The 7,938-nt window shown below is 39.0% G+C and overlaps 1 protein-coding gene across 2 annotated transcripts in view; it reads left to right on the top strand.

Moving 5' to 3' along the window:
- LOC126764042 (rabankyrin-5) overlaps nt 1-7,938 on the top strand; it is a 194,083-nt gene that overhangs the window by 27,385 nt on the left and 158,760 nt on the right. The gene's annotated exons all lie outside the window — the stretch shown is intronic.

Raw genomic sequence — 7,938 nt, forward strand, 5'->3', positions numbered from 1 at the left:
ACATCAGGTCTATTATAGAGCCTTTATTTCCTTTTATATAGGTATTTTTGATGCCACTATTAATAATTGTGAGGTTGGTTTGGCTCAGGAATTCTAGAACTAGGCGCCTACGATGGTTTGAACTTCTGCTACCCCAATCAGTAGACCATGCATTAAAGTCGCCTGCCATTATTATCGGCAATTTGCATCTGCTTTCTAAAGATAATTCAGAGAGGAAGTCTTCAAATTCTCTAATGGATGCGCTGGGACGGGCATAACAGCTTACGAAATATATTCCTCCTATTTGCGCCCATGTGAAACCATTTTTTGCTTCTCTGCAGCAAGATGTGAATGATAGTCCGTTGCAGGACCATATTGCAGCTTTGTGACTTACATATATCTGTGATCCAAGTACTTTCCGAACGTTGGCAATATTGCTCACTCAGTAAGGCGACATCAATGTTGCTTTCTTTATGGTTTGTTGCAGCAGTGCTTGTGCTGCGGCGCAGTGATTGAACTTCAGCTGCAAGATTCTCATTTTTTCGTTGTCTTTAGCAACTGTAAGTACTTAGGGCAAGTCGTTCTCAGAACTGAGTGCTCCCCTTTGTACAGCATGCAATTTGGTGTATTAGTGCATACTTTTGATACATGTCCCAGGCTTCCACAACGTGTGCAAAGAGAGGACCTGTCGATAACACTGCAACATTTAAGTGCCATGTGGCCTGGATGGAAACATCTGTAACCGCGGGAAACAGGCGAGTACTTCCGGAGGCGACAGATCGACCACCCGATTTTACTTTGCTTATTTTAAGGACAGTCTTAGCGTCTTAAACACGCATGCATATAAGGGCTATTTGAGTGCCGCTTCTTGTCTTCCACATATTTTTGATATTTGATGGCCCTATATTCTGAAAACCGCACTGCTGTTGTAACACGACGCAGATTTCTTCCGGGGTGGTTATCTCGTCCAGATCCTTGCACATTATGGTGACGTTGTGCGTTTTTGGTAGTATTACAGCTATTTCACTCCCCCTCGACAGAACTGTTTTTCGGTACAATCTTAATGACCTCACTTTATAACCCCTGCGCTTTATCGCTCGCGTTTTTAGGTTATTTAGTGGGTGGTAAGTAACCTGATAATTTTCGTATCCTCTTTGGCGTATGCTTTTCTCTGGGGATAGGGGATACTTGCGACGCTTTCCCTACCATAGCTCTTTTCAGCGGATTCTCTGGGCTTTCAGCCTGGTTGTACAGGCTTGTTATGCAACTTACAAGGTCGCGCATAGCTTGATTAATATGCCTCTGATCAAACGTCATAGTTTCAAGCTCCTTGATTTTTGTGCCCAGTTTACAAAAAATATTGCCAGGTTCACTGCTTTGCATTTCCTCAGATTTTCCGCCTTTGTTATGTTGGTCGGCATTTCCACAATTTTGTATAGGTCCAGCAGCGATGGTCTCATTTTTGCCTTTTGGAGGCGTTCTCAGAATCTTTGAATTCCTCCGAAAAGGATTCTCTGGTGTACTTCTCAAACTATTTTCGGAGGCTATTTCTCTGGCAGAAATAGTTGGGAACACCTGTCAATGGGTATGTTCAGTCCTTTGTGCTAAAACCTTAGTTGCTTTTTTTATGGCTGGCAATGCCGTAACCAAAGCCAAAGCGAAGAAGAAGAAACGAAAAAGGAGAAACAGCTGATCGAACAAAACAAAACGGCAGATTAAAATTAAGAGCACGTTTTGTTTCGCTGTTTTACGGCGAAAATCTAATTTAAGTTTTATTTTGTTTAATTTACCACGAAAAGGGGCAAGTAAGTAAAAATAAAATTTTTAATACAAATCTGATTTTACTTATCTGTTTGCTAGGTTCAGTATCCAAATTGAAAGGTCCAGTCTCCCGGTAAGTCGTTACCTAGACTATGGCTCTTTTACTAATTATTATTTAGAGATTTCGCAAAATGTTTAGGGACTGTTTCTTTATTGATGTTTATTATTTATAATGATGTAGGCAGTCTAACAATTAAGAATGTTGTTTGCTTGATTGCAATTCTTAATATAGAATTTCTATAATGAACTGGAGCTCTGTGATTGGTTAGTATTATCTGGTACTGTGTGTAAAAGATAAGACTCTGGAATGTTTCGGTTTCCGCTGTGATTCACTTAGCAACTTATGTGGTATATTTTGTGTTTAGTATTGATCGTACTTAGTTTGATACATATGTACTTATATTATCTCGCGCTACGCTCCTTTGCAGGGGATACCCTGCTTCCCCTGACCCTGCTCCTGGCCAGAACCTCCGCCACTCCAGGATGCCTCCCCTCCCGGAGGTGCCACAGGTCAAGCTGGCACCACTCATGGAAGAGGGAGCAAGTGGCAGTCCTCTAAATGCAGCTTCTGCCAACCTTCAGGAGAGATGCCATACAGCAGTCTACTATAAATTTATAAAATGTAAGACAAATAACAAAAAGTATAATACATATTTTATTTTAGTAATCATTTTTTAATACGTCTTTATAACAGCATTTAATTTAGTTTATTTGAAGTAATAAATGAAGAAATAAATTTTATGTAGGTATGGTTTAATCTCATTTGCAGTAGCTACACGCATTATTGTAACACTTCCTTATAAAAAGTAATTTCAATAATAACTTCAGTTTATGAACCACTGTTTTTTCAAGCACATAAGTATGCCCAAATGAATCTTATGAGAGCGCAATGTAAATGATTAGCCAACAACACCGCTTCTACCGCCCGCTTACCATAGAATTTCCAACTATTTGGGGGTTTCCCCGTGGAAACGAGTCAGCATTTTGCTCTCTCACAACGCAGTGTTGCCAATTTCAATATACTGTAGTAATTATAAAAAATGTCTTCAATATGCTCGAAATTTTCTTAAACTAACTCAAAATCAGAGTCGAATGCTATTATTTATAAATATATTAACTTTTTTTAATAGTTTGATTTTAGTTTTGATATTTCATATTATGAAAAATTATAATTGAAATATTAGATGTGTACAAAACTACTTACATATGCGTATTGAGTAATGGCAACATTGTTCGAATGAAAACGAGAACCAAACGCTTGCCGCTCGTAGCGAAGGGAGCGGAATTCGCTGTTTCTGCTATTATCGTTTGTATTCTATTTGTGTGATTAGCCACTCTCAATTAATAATGCCATACCGCGCAAATATATTTTTATTTGATGATTTTTTATATTTTTGAAAATATGTGTTCCCTTTCTTTAGCGCGTATTATTATATTAATACATTTCCAGAGGCAACTTATATTTTTAAAATTTAACAAAACTATAATAGAAAAGAACCTCAATTCTTTGAATATTTTGATAAAACAACCAAACGGAAAATATCACAAATTATATATTTATATAATAATTTTCATTAAATGGAACTGCAATATGTTTAAACAAAATATATATTATGGTCACAAGTATCTTTTCTTTTTTATACATACAGATATATAAAACTGCCTTGTATATGTACGTATAAAAGCCCACAACTTGAGAAAAGTTTTCCCAATTGTAGCTAAAATTAATTTTTACAACTCGCATCACCATCATTAAGTGTTCTATCACATGTACAGTGGTGTGAACAAAATAGGAACAACCATAAAGGAAGTTTTAAAATGTGTTTTCTTATTAAATAAAATAGTTTATAGATACAAGTATAACTCATATAATTTTTTCCTACCAGTGATTAGAATTTCCCACCATGCAAAGGTAAATAAAAACAAATATTAATGCGAAACTCTAAAACCTGCAAATTATGTTTACCTCTTTTTGTTCACACAACTGTAGAATGCCGATATGAAGTAAACTTAGGCTCTTTAATTTGTGTACAATGTGAGTATTGCCGCAACCATTCTGCGATGAACATTAAGCTACGGAGGAATGTAATGATTTTTTTCGCAACTTTTTATGCCCTTCCCTCCGTAAACTGATATTCCCCTCATCAAGCCCTCTTTCACTAGCCACTTTGCGGGCTAAAAATGTGCCCATCCCTGGTTAATACTGTCGTCATTATATCCCCTTTTGGAATTTTGAGGCATCTTCCGTGGCATCCATATACTCATTTCCAACTTGGGAATCCTCAGCTCAATTTTTTGAGAAGAAGAAATTCATGGGATCCTGAGCTTGCAAAGTTACGGCCCTGATCCGCTATAATTCGTGGTGCAGGGGCTTCACTGCAATGCAGTTAAGGAAAATGTAACGAAGTGATTTTATGAAATGTTATCAAGAAATAATTTGCTTATTTTTGTTTGTTGCTTGATTTTGTCTCAAAGCCTTAAACTTTATGTAAAGAAAAGTTAATGAAATGTTTATAAACTAAATAAATTAAAGAGTAAAAATAACAGCAGACGTGTTAGAATATTGTGATTTAAAGTGAACGCACTAGGACGTGTGATTTGTCCGGAAGTCCGTGTTGGAGCGCAAGTACTTGTACTTTGTACGAGTATGTCAGTGCACGCGTATGTCGGAGTGCTAATATTTTGTAGGCAAGTGGATGTGCCATTTGATATAGGCGGCATATATTTACTTTGGCTTGTAAATGCGCAAATAAGCATAGTAGTAGAAATAGAGAAATTGTTACCAAGGTCTGATCGCATTTCGCGAAATTGTTGAACCCCTTCGACTTTGAAAAAATGAGAAATAAAAAACTTACAATTCCGCAAGAATTGAAATCAAAATTTATTCGTTATATCTGCATAAAAATATATATGTATGAAAAAAGTAGAACGTGGAATGAGCTGAAAAAGAATACTGAAACGTCGTTTCCCGTCCGTTTTTTTCTTTTCTTTTTATGTGGTGTACATTGAAGTGATATCGTCGTTGGTGTATTTTTTTAACTGATGTGGGAAGCTCGCAAGAGAGAAGTACTTGTGTGTGTTGATGTGGTGTAAGATGTGGATTGTAGGTGAGTGTGGGGAATGTAGCATATTAGTGTGTTATATTTTAATGTGGGGGATGGTGTGTGACCGGGGTTATTGCTGTGTTTAGGTGTTCGATGTTCGACTAAGGCTCATTTTGCCATCCCGGCCCCAGTAGGCCAATATTTCAGACTAGGTTATTCTTTTTGTTTTAGCGGTAGAGTTGACAGCCCTTGACCGGAAAAAAATCCGGGTCCGTTCCGGTTACGTAAACCCGACTATCGGAGTTCTTGTAGTTGCTGGAGCGTGGCTACAACGCTGAGACCTGATGTGTGACGTGAACTCGGCTTTTGTTGCTGGCGTCGTGTCGACTTCCCATTCTATGGCCGACAAGACCGTGCATCCCGGCTTATTGGCGGTTGTCGTACTGCGCCGTGGTTGTGGCCGGCAGGATGTTGACCGATGTCATGCCTGGTAGTTCGGTGCAATATGGTGTGACGATACATATCTGGCACAGGTTTCCCGATGTAGACTCCTGTGTGTTGTGGGTAGACGCCAGACGATTAAATATGGCACAGTGAGGAACGGGTGCGGTCGACGACATACTGGGCATCGAATACGCTGCGAGTCTGCCGTATTAGTTTTGCGGGGATACCAAATTCAGACATCGCGGCATAAAGTCAGCTCCTGTAGGTACAGTCAAAAGCAGCTTTGAAATCAACGAAGAGGTGGTGTGTGTCGATTCTCTTTTCACGGGTCTTTTCAAAGATTTGGCGCAAGGTGAATATTTGGTCGGTAGTTCAGTTTGTTGACGGTGGGCTTTAATCTTTCACACAACACGCTCGATAGAACCTTATACGCGATGTTAAGGAGGATTATCCCACGGTAGTCGCGCAAATTGTGCGGTCTTCCTTTAGTGGATTGGGCAGAGCACACTTAAATTCCAATCGTTGTGCATACTTTCGTCCAACCTTATTCTACAAAGAAGCTGATGCATGCTTCATATCAGTTCTTCGCCGCCGTGTTTAAATAGCTCGGCCGGCAATCCATCTTCCCCTGTCGCTTTGTTGTCTTTAAGACGGGTAATTGCTATTCGAACTTCTTCAAGGTCGGGCAATGGAACGTCCATTTCGTCGTCATCGATTGAGGAATTGCCTTCTCCTGGCGTTATGCTTTCACTGCTATTGAGCATGCTGGAGAAATGTTCCCTACATAATTTTAGTATGCTTTGGGCATCGGTTACTGGACCACCTCCTTGGGTTCTACAAGAACACGTGTTGTGGTCGATTGTAACGTTGGAGTGCAAGTCTAGTGAAAAATCGTTCAGCTATCTGTTGTAATTGAAGCTTCTCGACGGCGTAACTTCCACGTGTTTGTTGACGTGCGTTTTTTTGCTACACAAAGGCGGATGCGAATCTTGGTTGCAACAAGGTATTGGTTACAGTCGATGTTAGGACCTCGGACTCTTACTCTTACAGATAAACATATTTCGGGCCCCGGCGAAGTCGATCAGCCTCAACCCATTTGGGAATGTTTCCTTATGGATGCTGAATTTACCGACTACCAAAGATACTTTCTTTGATCTCCCTGGCGTTAAAGTCGCCAAGCATGATTTGACATCGTGGCGGTGGCAGCTGACATAGGTGCGCTCCAAACGCTCATAGAAGGTATCTTTGGTCACATCATATATCTTCCGACGGGGCGTGGGTGCAAATCAGTGATATGTTGAAGAACCTCGCTTTCATGCTGGTTCCAAACCCAGCGCACAACCCTGTGAAAACTTTCCTCACTTGCGTGAACTTCTACACATGACTCCATCCTCGCTCTTCAGTTTAGCTAGTTAAAATACAAACTATTCAGAATTCACTTGATTTTAATGAGAACCAACTTGGAGCTTGCCACTAAAGCGCGTATTAAATACAACAACAAAATTAAGCTCACGAAGATTGTGCCACCCTTACTTTTCAAGTGAGCCCGGTGTTTGTAAGACGCCATTCGAATATAGCCTCCTGGCCGCAAATCATCTAACTGGCACTGAAGTGCATGACACCTTTGATGTGGGTGTGCCACATAAGGTACCACAAAGAAACTCATGAACCTAATTTCCATCGCAACAAAGTTGATCTATTTCTGTAGTGGATGGTTAGTGGTCATTAAAAGTGGCTCACAACGTCAAGCGAAAACGGGTGTGGTCGAGTCACGTTGATCCGGCCCACACGGCTGGAAAGCCAGTATTAACGGTGAAGAAGGATTTGCTATTTGTTTGTTGCGATTGTCAGAAAATCATCTACTTCGGCTAAACTTTTAATAGGACATGTGCTTTCGACAATATTTCAAGGCTGCGCGCTTTGACAACAGAAAAGGAATTGTATTCCATCAGGAGACACATTGAAAGTGACTCGGTAGAAGAACTCGGCTTAGTTGGGAAGTTTTTATACATCCAACTTATAGTTTGGGCCGCGCACCAAATGATTATCACCTGTTTCTGTTAATGGCGAATAATTTTGGTGGTCTCTAGAGAAGCTTGTAAAAATCGAATTTACCTTAACAAATAATTGAACAAACCTATTAATATTTTTTTTTACCTTATTGGAATCATTATAAACTATGCTAAATAAACGCTTCAATTTAATGCAAAAAATGGATTTCTTTTTACTCAACGATGTCTTCATTTTCAAGTAAACTGAGATCAGTAGTCATAAGCAAAACCTAATACTAATATAGAAACCATATCTAATATACTGGAAACGACTATGGTATACACAAGTCGTTTTACATAATAGGGTATCACTTTCATGTTAAGGTCAAGTATATGTAGATATGTGCCAAGTAAAACAAATTATAATAGCTTAGGTTGAAAAAATATCTTATTTGATACGCAGCATTCTCCCATAAATTGTATAATTGTAATTTGTCTATACTCGTAAATTTATCATATACTGTTCACTGGTGATCAGTGCTCTAAAAATTATTTTACAAGCCGATAATTATTATATACAGGAACATCAGTCGGTAATACTTTTGTTGTTGTCTAAATTCTTAACATTATAGCTGAAATTTGTTACAGAAATCGCAAAA

The sequence above is a fragment of the Bactrocera neohumeralis genome, unplaced genomic scaffold, assembly GCF_024586455.1.
Source record: "Bactrocera neohumeralis isolate Rockhampton unplaced genomic scaffold, APGP_CSIRO_Bneo_wtdbg2-racon-allhic-juicebox.fasta_v2 cluster09, whole genome shotgun sequence".
Classification (NCBI taxonomy): domain Eukaryota; kingdom Metazoa; phylum Arthropoda; class Insecta; order Diptera; family Tephritidae; genus Bactrocera; species Bactrocera neohumeralis.